Below are 15,870 nucleotides of genomic sequence, written 5' to 3'. Positions count from 1 at the left end.
GTTGAAGAAATATCTGACTTGATTAATGGGGATAATATCAATATACTTGCTGTCTCAGAAACACATTTAGATGATTCCATCACAGATATGGGGGTAGGCATATCAGGATACAACATTTTTAGAAATGACAGGAATATTTTTGGGGGAGGGGTAGCAATATCTATCTATAAATGCGACAAATCTCTGCGTGTGTGCGTGTCTGTCTGTCTGTCTGTAATCCGCGTATCTCGAGAACCGTTCGTCCCACCGGCTTCAGATTCGGCAGGCGCGTTCCCCGCCGCCGCACAGAGTGCAGTGCCGGGCCCCGACCCGACCCGACGCGCGGTTTTCCCGAATCTGCGCAAAACGTTCGGAATCTCCTTATGTGGAGCTGATTGTTGACATCAGCCTGTTCCGGAGGAAATCGGCGCAAGCGCTGACTCATTGTGAGAAAAAAAAAACACCTGCTGTTTCTGCACATCTCGTTGTTGTCAACTTGCTGAAAGCCAGTTTCATACCGGGCATATGTCCGGTGGGCCGACTATACAAGTGGGCCAGTGGGCCATTTGTTTGCCACCACTTTTGGACAGATACAGTAATCTTTGGGCTGGGCGGCCACTAAGTGGAGACAGCCAATCCTTCAGTAGCACCGGCCCACAGAGCAGAGAGACATCACATGATTGGCCCACTGGCTTGTCTATCATCTGAAAACTGGCTAATCACAGGCTACTGTGGCCCAGGAGTCCCAAACATATCACAAAACTTCACTGCGTTGTGAGATTGTAGATCTTCTATGTTCGGTTCGCGACTTCGCGCCGATTATGGTGGGCCGGTCTGGGCCAAGACGCCAGGGCAGAATTTCTGTCCCAGTCTGGCCCTGCCCACTGGTATTTTGAGGTCTGTCATTCTTTTAGGTTGTTTTTTGGTGTTTGAGTAGCAGCAAGGCAGCAACCTACAGCCTACATTCGTTTTTACTTGTGATCAATAATTAGCCATATTAGGAATATCAACACACATCGTCTTCCTTGAACTTTGCATGACGTTTGTGCCAGTGAACCTATAAAAGTGATGACACAGAATATTCTATGCATTTACACATCATCACTTGACCTGTAGGATATCGTTGATAATAGTATTTATCCATATTAATACTGAGTAATGTTACGCTGGGTGGTGCATCTGAGAGGAACCAGGATAACCACTCAAACTGCAGTGACAGTGAGACAAGATGTTTACTCCTTTGGAGGTGACTGTTCTGAGGACAAGGATCAGATTGATGTGCACATCTTCAACACAGTGTCTTTGCTCTGGAGGAAGTTGACCCCGGCGACACCTGGAAGAGGAGAACGTCACCCAGATGTTCCCTCCAGGCGTGAGGGCCACACAGCTGTGCTAATAGAACATACTGTCTACATTTGGGGAGGGCATCTTTACTGCAGTGTGCTTTATGGATTCGAAGTCAACGCCCACAGATGGTTCAGACCCAGCGTTTCTGGAACTGCTCCAGAGGTGAGGATGGACCACTCAGCCTGTGTCTTGGGGAAGGTCATGTATGTTCATGGGGGATGGGCCCAGAAAAGACACACTAATGACCTCTACAAGTTGGACACCAGTACAATGGTCTGGTCTTTAATTAACACCAGAGGAGCTCCACCTCCCCTTTCATCAAGTCACTCTGCCACCATCATCGGGACAAAGATGTTTGTATTTGGCGGCTTGGGGGACCAGGGATACTACCACAACACCATCAGAGTGTTTGACACAGAGACCAACTGCTGGCTGAACACACCTTCTACAAGGCACATAGGGCATCGTCCAGGAAGGCGCATGGGTCATTCAACCTTTACCTACAATGGAGAGCTGTACATATTTGGTGGCGTGAACATGACATTGAAGTCCTTCAATGATCTGTGGAAATTCAGTCCAGAGACCTTCTCCTGGAAGAAGGTTGTGCCCAAGGGGAAACCCCCTTGTAGGGTGGCTGACGTGTGCTGTTGCATGGTGGGAGATCGTATCATCCTCTTTGGAGGAAACCTTGGTGGACTGTATGTTTTAGACTTAAGTCCTAGCCTGAAGACGTTATGCAAGCTATCAGTTATTCAGTATGGTCTGAAGCTGTCAGAACTCACACATGATATCAGGTGGGAACTGGCAGCCATGACTAGATTGACTACCAACAGACAACCAAGGAACAGAAGACAACAAGACAGGGCAGTGGCGGAGTGGCCATCTGGAGAACAGGAGATCTTCCCGTGGCCATCTGGAGAACAGGAGATCTTCCCGTTCGGCCCGTGGCCGGTGTGAAAAAAACAAACAAACAAACAAAAAAAAACATTATTATTATTATTATTATTTTAAATATATTTTTTGGACTTCCTTCTATCTACTAGGCATGATCGCTATCGCGAAATTGCATGTTTGACCCCCATACCAACCCCATCTTTTTCAAACATGGCAGTCATGTTTAGTTTGTTTACATTTGAAGAAAACATAATGGCTGCTATCTCATGAATTTCTGAACGGATTTCCAAGAGGATTTTTTTTGTTTGAAAGCTGTGGACGGCATTGCCCTTCCCAAGTCAGGATAGGCCTTCTTGATGTTTTGTTTCCCAAAAAAGAAGAGCACAGAAAGGTAATCCACATTTGTAATTGCTCTGTAAAGGCCAAGGCCAAGGCCTGACAGATACAGAGATATTTGCAAGTGTGACTCTCCTCAAGGAAACCACACTTTTTGAACGGTGCAAACCGCTTCTATAAGTGGCTGTGCGTATGTCCGTAGCCTTTTTCCTCAGCGTTTTGCCATAGTAAAATGTGTGTGCGTAGCATCATGTTTGTCTAGTGATGTCATATGTCGTATGTCTGTAGCCTTTTTCCTCAGCGTCTTGCCATAGCAAAATGTTGTGTGTAGCATAGCCTGTACATCCTAGACTTAAATCCTAGTCTGAAGATGTTATGCAAGCACGACCACCGCTCACTTCACATTGGGTGTGATTTTTTATTTATTGTTTTACACTGGATGTTTATTTTTTTTACATTGTATGACAGTGTATAGTATTGCATATGTATGTATGTATGTATGTATGTATGTATGTATGTACATTAACAGGCAATGAGGGACCAGTAATGAGGGACGATGCCAGCGGTAAGGTGTGAGGGCATAAATCTTTCTACGATTTAGGGAAAAGAAAGAGAGTGCAAAAGGCAAAAGAGCAAAGAGATAATGACGTAGAGTTTATCATTTATCATTATTATTACTCTTTTTGATTTTTGATTTGTTGCTCGCTGTTATTATATAGGCCTATAATACACCACTGCATTGCCTGAAGAAAGCCAAACAAAATTACTTTTACTCTTATGTACCTGTACAAAAGAAGTAACAATAAAGTACAACCTTGAACCTTTAGGCATTTGGCAGACAGCAGGCACTCTTAATCCAGAGTGACTTACAATAAGCAAGCTAATACATCAACACACTAATTTAATTTAAATTAAATTTGTGGTTGACGAGGGAAACAACACTATACTGTCCACCACTGAATATAACAACACCACCACTGTAATGGAAGGAGATGGTCTCCCTGCTCCTCACTGTCTATCATGTGGTCAAGTAGGACATCTACTGGTTGACAGTAGGTATTGCATCCACTGTTATTTGCTTAAAAATAGCAAACAGGGTCCAGATTGAAAAAGCCCAGAAGTCACATATACTTAGAACAACATGTTACTTTAATGAAACATTTACATTGGCCGTGCAGCTGCTTTGAATGACTTCCGTACGTAACGTAGTACATTTAGGCCTAATATATTTCAGGCAAGAAAAACATGCACTGAGCTATCAGTGCATGTGTTTTTTTTTCATTATTAGTTCTATTTATAGTGGCTCATAGGAATAGACTACGTGACAACCAGGAATAGTTTGGTGACCACCGGAGACTCGGTTGACGGCCGGAATTTAGACGGCACCCGGGAGCAGGTTGGGTTAGCGCCCCAGCCTGTGTCTTCCGTGAGGAAGAAGCCCAACAAACGGTGAGGCCTTTAGGAGGGCCATTCAACTGCAGCAGCTGAATGGAATGTTTGGATTGGGGTCTGGTGCAACGCACAGGTTCTGAACCTGGTGAGAGCAGGAGAGGACCTGGTGAGACGTAGGAGGAGCCCGGCCAGGAGTCAACCCATAGAGCCTAGTTCTTCCACACGCCAGAATAGTACCCCCAATCCCGGCAGAGTAGTTCCGGTGCAGCACATTGAGTGACCCTGTCTTTCCCTAATAGGACTGATCGTGGATAGCTACTGGGACGTAAGTCGGGACTTGATCAACCCCGGCTGGGTCACCTGGGCTGGGCGAGGGTGTATGATGTTGCGAGACCCGAAACACCCGTCAACCCCAGGCTACATCACTGATGATACGTCCCAGTTGCATCCTTGTGATGTTTTTTTTTTTTTCATTTTCATGGGCATAATCTGCAGCCCTATTACTGAATCAATTACATCACTACATCAATTAACTACCATTTAAAACAGGGGTGGGCAACTTTGATGATGGTGAGGGCCACTATATTTCCACCTTCACTCCAGAGGGCCACATTGCATATTGCTACTTCCTACTTTGTAGTATCTCATACAAAAGAAGCAAAAATAGCAGATATACAAGCTCAAAACAAATCGCAACTGATACAAAAATAGCAGATATACAAGCTCAAAACGCATCGCGTTGCGATGCGTTTTGAGCTTGTAGATCGCTATTTTTGCATTATGAATTTGAATTATTTGGAATCCTGAAATTTTGATTTAATTTCAAACACATTTAGTTATATATTCATGTTGACTCTGAACCTAAATACAAATACCTACATTGGACATAAAAAAATACATTTTAATACTACTATACTAGTCATTAAGCTACTAATATAGACTGACAAAATTAAAGCAGGTCATGTGAGTGGGGGTGTAGGGGTTGATCAGGTTTTGGAGGTATGGAGGCGCCATACCTTTGGCTGCCATACCTTTGGCTGCTGAATCAATTACATCACTACATCAATTAACTACCATTTAAAACATCATTGCAGACTGAAATAGACACCCTTGCTCAAGTAGTCCCAAACTCCCCTGGTCCTATCAAGAGACACCAGAGGTCAGGGTGTTGCAACGAGTCATGTAGAGAACAGTGGTTCTCAACCCGTGGGTTGGGACCCCCAGGGGGGTCGCCAAATTATTTTGTGGGGTCCCCAGATGATTAACTCAATGTGCAACACTGTTTTCTCACTCAACAGTAAACAAACCAACATAAAGTTTAAGTGTACAGAGGGTTTTAACAACATTTCTAAAGTGACAATTTAAAGGGCCAGTTCACCCCTGGGACAACCAGATCTTATTTTAGTGTTGTTTGGGACACGATCAACACAATCCTGAGTTATTTTTTGTGTTCAGTCTGTGTTTTGAGATATTTTAGTATTTCAGCATGAATGATGATGCATTTTGCATCAAATGAGTCATCATGCTGCTGCATCATCATTCATGCTGAAATACTAAAATATCTCAAAACACAGACTGAACACAAAAAAATAACTCAGGATTGTGTTGATTGTGTCCCAAACAACACTAAAATAAGATCTGGTTGTCCCAGGGGTGAACTGGCCCTTTAAGTACTTTTTAATACCTCGTCCTCTAAAATTACAAATTAAACATTGGCCAAATTGTCAAATATTGTGAAAATAGTTCATCTACATCAGGGGTCCCCAAACTTATTCCAGTGAGGGCCACATAACTTTTCCCTTCTCTGATGGGGGGCCAGGGTCAGTTTGTAACAGAAAAAGTGTGACGATCGCAGGGGTGCCTATCGCAGGGGTTCAGCGCGTCTGGTGACTGTACTCGCCGACAGACTCACGGCATTAAAGACATCTTTCTTCTCGGGACATACCTCCTCCACAACAACATTCAAACATTTCTTGACAAACTCTCCCTCAGTGAAAGGTTTACCACCGCTTGCGATCAGCTGAGCAACACGGAAACTGGCCCGAACTGACGATTGGTTCAGCTGAGTTTGGCGTACAAATGTAGTCTGCTGAGCTAACAGTCCACTTTTTAGCTTTGAGAGTTTGTCTGCTCGCATTTGGCCTTGCAAGCTATCATACTTGTCTTTGTGACTGGATTCATAATGTCGGAGCAGATTGTATTCTTTGAATACCGCCACCGTGTCTTGACAGATGAGACAAACAGCCTTTTCTTTGCATTGAACAAAAAAATAATCGGGTGTCCACTGCGGGTTAAATACCCTGCATTCTGAATCAATTTTTCTCTTAGTCTTACCCAACCTTTTTGCCATTATTCCGTTCTGGGGGGCTCACGTTCACGTTCTATGACTGGGGCAAAGTGAGGTTGTAGTAGCAACATTTTTTTTTTTTTGCGTCATTGTTCAGGGGGCCGGGTCAAATGTGGAGGCGGGCGGTGTCCGGCCCCGGGCCTTAGTTTGGGGACCCCTGATCTACATGCTCACAACGCCTTGCGTTGCGACTGGCGTTGTGAGCATGTAGATCTGCTATTTTCACAATTGAACAGTGTTATACAAAATGTAATGCCTCAACTCTTAGTGCTCGTCAGGGTGGGGGGGTCCCTAGTTAAAATATGTTATTCTGGGGGTCGCGGCCTGAAGAGGTTGAGAACCACTGATGTAGAAGTGCTTGTTAGACTGAAATGCCCCATTGTTTGTGGCCAGTATCCAAATAATGCACTTGATTGATCCCATTTACTGGAAAAGTGCAGATTGCTGTGTTTGCAGGATGGTTATGTGTATGTGGGGACACATCACCACATGAACCCTTACGCTGTTCCAGGGAATGTCAGCTTGCATTAAATTAGTTATGTATGACAGCTAAAGTTGGCCTGCTAGGATTTATGCAATATAAGCACAATGTTGAGAGTTATGCTCTTGACATGTGTTGCATTTGTTACATGTCATCTCTCTCTCTATCAAAAGTGTAGTATAGCCTAATAAGTTAAAGGTTGTAGTGATTTTTAATTTTATTTTATCTTATTAAAGGAGTACTTCACCCCCAAAATTACTTTTTTCTATTGATTACTCATGCCATGGAGACTTGAGTTCAATAATATTGTTTTGTATTTTTCGTATTCCTAAGACTTGATTTTAGTCAATTTACCCTCATTGATTCCGAATCAATGAGGGTTGTGATGAAATTGTATTGTGATGAAATTAGGAATGCGACTAAAACAAAAGAATATTATTGAACTCAAGTCTCCATGGCATGATTAATCAATAGAAAAAAAGTCATGAACTACTCCTTTAAGGGATATTTTTTATTTTTGGTCATTTTATCATCTAATCAGGCTTTTGGGAACACCGCAGACAGTTTTTAAATTGCTTGATTCAATATTTAGATATTTGATATTCATTTTCCCCCCATTTGACCCCAGGGGCGTATTCAGGAATTAGATTCAGGGGAGGCGAAATGCCAGCGAAATGAAGACAAAAGAAGAAATGTGCGTCCCTTTGAGCGAGTGGTCGCTCCATTGAATGGATACAGTGGTGACTGCCTGCCTGCCCAATGCCCATGAATGGTCTGGGGATCGAGTATAATTAGATTTTTTGGGAAGGAATGGAAAATCAAATATCATTTTTTATTATTTTTTTTTTCAGAGCAAAAATCTAATATTGGTTCATTTTTCCAATTTTCTAACCGGGAAACAAAAATCTAATTATACTAAAAATTCCAATAACATTTTTGGGGTCTAGGGATCTTAGTATAATTAGATTTTTGGGGTAGGAATGGAAAATCAAATATCAATTTTTTTGATTTTCGTTTTAGAGCAAAAATCAAATATTGGTTCATTTTTTTGATTTTCTAACCCTGAAACAAAATCTGGAAAATGCTAAATTTTTGGTCAATTTTTCTGATTGTGCGATTCGTATTTTGGCATTTTTTTATTTTGAACTGACAAAAGTAAGACCTCTTGAAAAGTTAATTTTTCATGTTTTCCTCGCAATACAAAAATCAAACGAGCAACCTTTGTTGTCGAGTTGGGGGTTTGTAGTTTTTTCCCCTTTTTTTCCAATTGTCCGCCTCCACACTGGCTCGTATCCTGCAAAAAACAAACAAACAGATGCATTATTGCCTGCGTGCCACCATTTAACTTGAAAGAAGGTTTGGTCGTGTGAAGGTATTATCTATTGTGAAAATCTCTCACTACTCACGCTGCTGTGGATGAAGGATGAATCTGGAAGTTGGAGTTGTTCATGAATGATTTATTTGACACAATTAATTTGCTTTAAAAAAAGGGGGGGGGGGGAGGAGAGGACATTTTTGGTTAAGATTGTGCCAAGTTGGTACAGCCGGCCTAAATCAACAAACCCTCAGTTGGTCATGAAAGAACGGAACTCTTGGCTCGGCAACACAGAGCTGATTTGGATCAGGGTTCGGTTGAAAGAATGCACGGAGGATCAAGTGGAGAGAGTTGGTACATAAGTGTGATTTATGATCCATTCTGCGTCAACAGACAGCGTCTGGCTTCCCTCCTTTTACCCTAAACAAATTAGCAGTTATTCATCGGTTATGTTGTGCTGCTTCTAGAGAATATGGTTGGCTTTCTCTGACGTTGCTCACGCACATAGGTCAGAAACAGACAGTGATAATAGTGTCAAGTCAATCAGTCAGTTATGTAGCTTCATAAATACCCATTCAGATGGCCACGTAGCATGAGATGGCAGCACATGAACTGGGCATTTGCCAGCAGCACTTAGGCCTATTATAAGCCTAAGTGCTTCCTTGCAGTAAAAAATAAAACAAAATCGTAATACCGGTAGGTTTACAAGTTATAAAAGAATCATTTCCATGTATACATTCTTGAAGAGAAGTTTTGCACAGATCAGAGAATCTGACAGCAGCATGCAGTAAGCTACTCATGAAAACCTGACGCATGGTGGCTCTTATTCTCCTGGGACTATTCTTCTAGGACCTGTTGTCCTCCTGGGACTCAGCACTGCCACCCTGTCCATCAGATCATGTAAACATGGCCTAACCTTCAGTTGTAATCCAACCCAGAGAACACACCTGCTCTGCTCTTCTCTGAGGCTCAAGCGTGAGGTCTGATTCCAGAGCCCAAACTCACGCACTGAGCAAGGAGGTTGCTTGATGCCATGCCATGCCCAAGGCAAGGACCAAGGCAAGGGCCAAGGCAAGGGCCAAGGGCAAGAAGATGCAAACACAAAATGGACATGTAGAAATGGCAGTGCTCGGCTCGCATTTAATAAATATTACTGCAGCTTTAAAGACATATGCAATAAAGAGCCTAATAAACTACAAAACAAACGGTTTTGGACATACAAGGTTTCCACCCGACAACGACGATATGCTATAAATACAAGGTGCTGGGAGTGAAAAGTATAATGTAGGGGTGCCTCGGATTAAAAAGAATATTTATGGGGTGCCCTGAGACAAAAAAAAAGTTTGGGAACCCCTGATATACAGTACACATATACACTCATATATTGGTAATTATTTATGTTTTATGTTAAAAATCTTTATGTTGTCTGGCCTTCATACAGAGTAATTAGACCCCAGGTATTGTCAGTTTAAAATCGCTGGACGCAAAAAGATAATTTCTGCAAAAATTACGATTAACCCCAATGTGCACGATAATGTGCCAGCTTTGCTCGACACAATTTCATTTGCATCGCTTGAAACACATTTTCCAAAAGAAATGGGAAATTGTTTGGCATTCGGTAGTGGAAAAACCGGCCAACAAAAAAAAGAAAAACAAAGAGAAAGGAGAGAATAGCTGCACGAGCGCCGTCTTTAAATAGCCTGCCATGTGTATGTTTATGAGTGGATGTTCCATTACTGCAGAGAGCAGCAACATGGCTGAGAAAGCCATCAGAGAATGTAAAATGATATGGAGTGATCTGTTGTTTCCACTGCTATAGTAGGGAGTGTAGGGAGCTGGTAGTGTTGTGGTCCCGCTCATAAAAACACAGACGCTGCATGGCCTTAATGTATACTATAGGCCAGGGGTTTCCAAACCTTTTTGTCTCAGGGCACCCTATAAATATTTTTTTAATCCGAGGCACCCCTACATTATAATTTTCACTCCCAGCACCTTAAATTTATAGAATATCGTCGTTGTCGGGTGGAAACATTGTACGTCCAAAACCTTTCTTTTTGTATTTATCATCTATAAAATGTACTAAACTAGTGAAAACAGCAGATCTACAAGCACACAACGCCTCACATCACGAGGCATTGTGTGCTTGTAGATTGGCTGTTTTCACTAGTTTTGTGCGACAGAGGTTTATGCCTGACAGTGACGATATTTTAGTGATTATGTTGCGAGGAAAACGTTGAGATAATAGCCATTTTGGTTAGAACTGACTGAAAATAACTTTGTACTTCAAGTTTAAAATGATACTAATTCCAAATATTATCAAATGATCTTGCGGCACCCCTGGAGTTCCGTCATGGCACCCACTTTGAAAACACCTGCTATAGGCCACTCCAGTGGTTCTCAACATTTTCAGGTCGTAAGCCCCCAAATAATCATATTTTAACTGGGGACCCCCCCCCCCCCCCCCACACACCCTGACGAGCACTAAGAGTTGAGGCAGTACATTTTGTATAATACGATTCTATTGAGATAATAGCAGATCTACAGTTGTTGCAGTCATTGCGAAGTGTTGTGAGCATGTAGATCTGCTATTTTCACAATTTCTGCCTCTAATATTTGACAATTAAAGGCATTAAAAAGGCCTTAATTTGTCACTTTAGAAATGTGCAGATACCACAGACTTAAACTGTATGTTGGTGGACTTTTTAATACCTCTAAAATGACAAATTAAACATTGGACAAATTGTCAAATACTAGAGGCAGAAATTGTGAAAATAGCCGATCTACATGGCATCTACAACGGCATTTAGATCGGCTATTTCCACAATAGAACCGTATCATACAAAATGTAACGCCTCAACTCTCAGAGCTCGTCAGGGTGGGGTGGGGGGTCCCCAGTTAAATTATGATTATTTTGGGGGTCGTGGCCTGAAAAGAGAACCACTGCACTATGACAGCGTCACATTGAGATCCATCAGTCTGTCCCAGCCAGGGTTCCCTTGTTTCAGCATAATAAATATCGTCGTTGTCGGGTGGAAACCTTGTATGTCCAAGACCGTTCGTTTTGTATTTATCAATTTAAAAATGAACTAAACTAATGAAAACAGCAGATCTACAAGCACACAACGCTGTTTTCACTACATTTGTGCGACAGCCTTGTATGATGAAGCAGGGCTTTGCTTGGTGAAAAAGGTACACATTTGAAACTTGGAGATACGAGGTTTCTTCCTGACAGTGACGATATACGCCTACAGTAATGTAGGACTGGCTTCCCTTATCGACAACACCGCTTTGAAACTAGATTCATCCGGGCCTAGACATGCAGAGTGGACTGCAAAATGGAAAACTTCCATATCCAAAACAACATAACAATTGTAAATGGTGATGGATTATGTTGTCTGCTCAGTGGATTACCACATCACCGCCTGGTGTTTTCTCACTGATGCTGGGCAGCAGCAGCAGCAGCATGCAGGGGTGTCACACCAAATTCTGGGCCCTGGGTACAAGGATTCACTGTGGGCCCCCCATGAATGGGAACACATTATTATGCATTATTTTGTGCTTTAACCATTGAAAAATAGCAGATATACAAGCTCACCGCGTGGCACGCAGCAAGCTTGTAGATCTGCTATTTTTGAAAAATCATGAACATTTTTGCAGGTCTTTGAACGATTCTATAACCGTCTTCTAAATCCTTTTTGAAAAACCTATGTTTCTATGTCAGTGGTGCGCAAATCTTTTCATGTGAAGGACCCCCAAAATGATATGTATTTGGCCATGGCACGGACCCCCATCTCCAAATTTTAGTTTAGTTTTTCGCTTAAAAAATACACACAAGATTTGCACACATTTTCACGTCCTTTCAAAAATAGCAGATCTACAAGCTCACAGCGCGGCACTCGGTGCCGCGCTGTGAGCTTGTATATCTGCTATTTTTCAATAGCTAAAGTATAAAATAATTAAGGCCTCCTCCACCTTGGGCCCTGGTAACTCAGTCCCACTTTCCCCTCCCCAGTGTGACGCCCCTGGCAGCATGGCACGCAGCATGCCTGCATGGTGACTCGGTGGATTTGTCACAATAAGCGGCCACATTCAGCGTGCGTGTTGTTTCAGGTGGCGGTGGCGTGTAACGTGCTGTCTGGACTGTGTGAAGGCCTCCAGGTGCCAAGAGGCTCCGACACCTCTCTGCACGTGCCTGATACACTGCCTGGACATCAGGACCGGACAGCTGGGACGCATGACGTCTACGTCACACTAACTACCGTTTCCATGTTCATTTATTAGACGTGTTATGATGGGTCGAAGTGGGTCAGGGCAGGGGCGTCAATTGGGTATGGCAGGGGTATGCAGCTGCCATACCCTGGGTCCAGGGGGGGAAAATAAAAGTTACTTTTAAATATAAATCCATGAGTGTCTCTTTGTCTATCTGTGCTGGTTATTATGTTGTTAAATTACAGTAAAATAACTACAAATGCAAAATTTTACAAAACGGTCACTTTTACAAGGTATTATAATTATATTCTCCACATCTTGACAAGATGGTATATTATTCCCAGGTTCCGCAGGTCACCTGCACAGGTGCAATGCATTATTGTTAATTGTGGCACGTTTACTAACATGCCAAGTTTAGCTGCACTTGAACAACCGTTCCAGGCTGCCATATCCAGCCCAAGAAACCATAGAAACCTGTGTAAAAAACTGACAAGTCTTTTTTTTTAAGACATTGTGAAAATAGCCGATCTACATGCTCACGTTGTGAGCATGTAGATCTGCTATTTTCATTTATTGTATTGCCATTGTTACGACCCGGCCTAGTAGTCCAGTCATTATATGAAAAAACCTCAAACAAATTGCAATAGTAGCAAACTCAACTGATTCTGTATCCTCATTATGTCCTTAGTGAGGGAAAAAAAGTCCCAAGGAATCCCATCAGGGCAAAGTTTTGAAAACGACCTACCTACCTTCAATTACTATACACTACAATATAAAGGAAAAAATGACTGAAAAAAAATCTGCTTTAAGTGGGATGTGAGTGGTCAAACTAGGGGTTTTTAATTATTCTGAATCCATTGCAAGCATTTGTTTTGCATGAAAAACATTCCTTGGGCTAAAAACGGACCCCAAAAGACTGTGAAAATTGATGACTCATCACTAAACCATCGTTTTGAGTGGCCATTTCTTGCCCAAGGAATGTTTTTCGTGCAAAACAAATGATTGCAATGGATTCAGAATAATTAAAAAACCCTAGTTTGACCCCTCACATCCCACTTAAAGCAGATTTTTTTTCAGTCATTGTTTCCTTTATATTGTAGTATAGTAAGTAAGGTAGGTAGGTCGTTTTCAAAACTTTGCCCTGGTGGGATTCCTTGGGACTTTTTTTCCCTCACTAAGGACATATTGAGGATACAAAATCAGTTGAGTTTGCTACTATTGCAATTTGTTTGAGGTTTAGCCTAATTTTGGCCTAAAATGACTGGACTATAGGGGGTACCAGGCACAACACACTAGCGACTTTAAGCAAATGACGGCTACGGCAGATTGCACCGGTAACCGGAAATTGATCAGTGCTCGATCTAACCTGCCACTTCGTCGTATCCACTTGGACCAGGCGGAGGTGCCGAAAGTCGGGGGCACGAAGATGTACTACTATTCTGTCCATATCGTGACATAACTCGGACGGCGCTGAGTCAGCTCATGCGACCTTCGCAACGCTCGACGCGGTTATGCTCGCTACCGCTCGCTTGGCATTGGCTCACGTGGCTCAAGGTCGCCTGCCCTGAGACGGCGCGCCTGTCATCTCCACCGAAAACAAGCGCTCCTTTAAAGGTGTATTCAGTGATAATGAAAGTGGCTGGGGGTCATCTTGTCACAGCATGGAAATGTTTAGTTTTTTATAGATTTTTTACACCATTATAATGTTCTCGTTTTGATCATTAGACCCAATCACTGAATATCGCTAGGCCTACGTCTCCAGCTTCGGGATATGTATGATACTGATTTACTACGAGACTGTGACATTTCATGAGTTCAGTAGTTTACAATCTAGGCATTTAGCAGACGTTCTTAATTCAGAGCGACTGTGGTTCTCAAAGCTTTTATTTTGACCATCATAACTAAACATCATAACATAACTACGGCCATACTCTACCCTGATTGGTCGAGGACTGGCTGGCCACCTCTGAAAACTGAATCTAGCTATGCTCGTAACATGGGCCATGGTGGAAGTCCATATATGGTCAGCACACATTCTAGTGAGGAGAATGAATGGAAAATGTACCAATTATATTTGTATTTGAATGCAATGAATATACCTTTAACTGAACCCTGGTGGTTCTAGGACTCAATCAGTCACCACACACACACACACACACACACACACACACACACACACACACACACACACACACACACACACACACACACACACACACACACACACACACACACACACACACACACACACACACACACACACACACACACACACACACACACACACACACAAAATGAGGGAAAAGACAGGGCACTAACACAGGAAAATACACATACTATGACCCGAGGGTCATAACACCACCCAGATGACGTTTCTGAGCGACTTTCCTCAGACAAAGGGCTGGGATGTTATGGTCTGACTGGATGCGCGTGCCTAGTGAGCGCTTTGCCATCAGTGTAGAATGAGGTCATGGTGGATCTAATCGTCAGTTAGAATGTTTTGTTAACCCATGTAGAACGGGTACACATTATTAATGTGTACCATTATTTTATGCTATAACTATTGAAAAATAGCAGATATACAAGCTCACAGCGCGGCACTGAGTGCCGCGCTGCAAGCTTGTAGATCTGCCATTTTTTTTTTATCGTGAAAATTTGAATTTTGACCCGATTCTATAAGTGTCTTTTGAATCCTTCTACGTTTTTTTTGAAAAACCCTACGTTTCTATGTCAGCAATCTGGCCAGCCATCGTCAAAGAAAAGGTCCTTTTCACTTAACTGGAGCTCAGTTAGTCTGTTCTTGAGAGACTACTGTGTCAGTGGTTCTCAAACCTTTTCATGTGAAGGACCCCCAAAATGATATGTATTTGGCCACGGACCCCCATGTCAAAAAATGTAGTCCCAGGGACCACCCAGAAGCAAAAGCAAAACGTTCACTTTGAAAATACATATATTCAAAGATTTGCACACATTTTCACGACTTTTAAAAAAATAGCAGATCTACAAGCTCGCAGCGCGGCACTCGGTGCCGCGCTGTGAGCTTGTATATCTGCTATTTTTCACTGGTTAAAGCATTCAATAATTCTAGGCCTAAATGGGTTTTAAAGTCTCTCTAATTAAGGTGCACCAGGCTCGGCCGGGGAAATCAATCTGAGCGACTTCAACAACACAGCTAAGACCGATATCTGCAGCCAACACATCCTTTCCAAGCAGAAAACAATTTTATGGTGGTTTGCACGCGCTTGCATAACAGCACAAAGATTAAAGGAGAAAATTCTTGAAATCAAGGGGAAGTAATAATAAGGGATATCGCAACTGCTTTTGCTTATTGCCAGAAGATATGATGGCCCATTGCCATATTTGATTTGAAATGTCATCTTTACAGTGCAGATAGATCACAATTTATAGCACATGCCACTATACTCATAAAAGTCCTCAGTGTGCATTCATCCTTCCTACAAATAACTACGGGTTGTGCTCAAAATTATTCAACCCCCCCTCTTCAAATCTGTTTGGTTTATTGGCTAAATTCACAAACTGACAACTGAATGAAATAAATAAATCATAGAA

Source organism: Nannobrachium achirus (assembly GCF_963921795.1).
Source record: "Nannobrachium achirus genome assembly, chromosome: 13".
NCBI classification, from domain to species: domain Eukaryota; kingdom Metazoa; phylum Chordata; class Actinopteri; order Myctophiformes; family Myctophidae; genus Nannobrachium; species Nannobrachium achirus.
Note: the sequence above shows the minus strand (reverse complement) of the source record.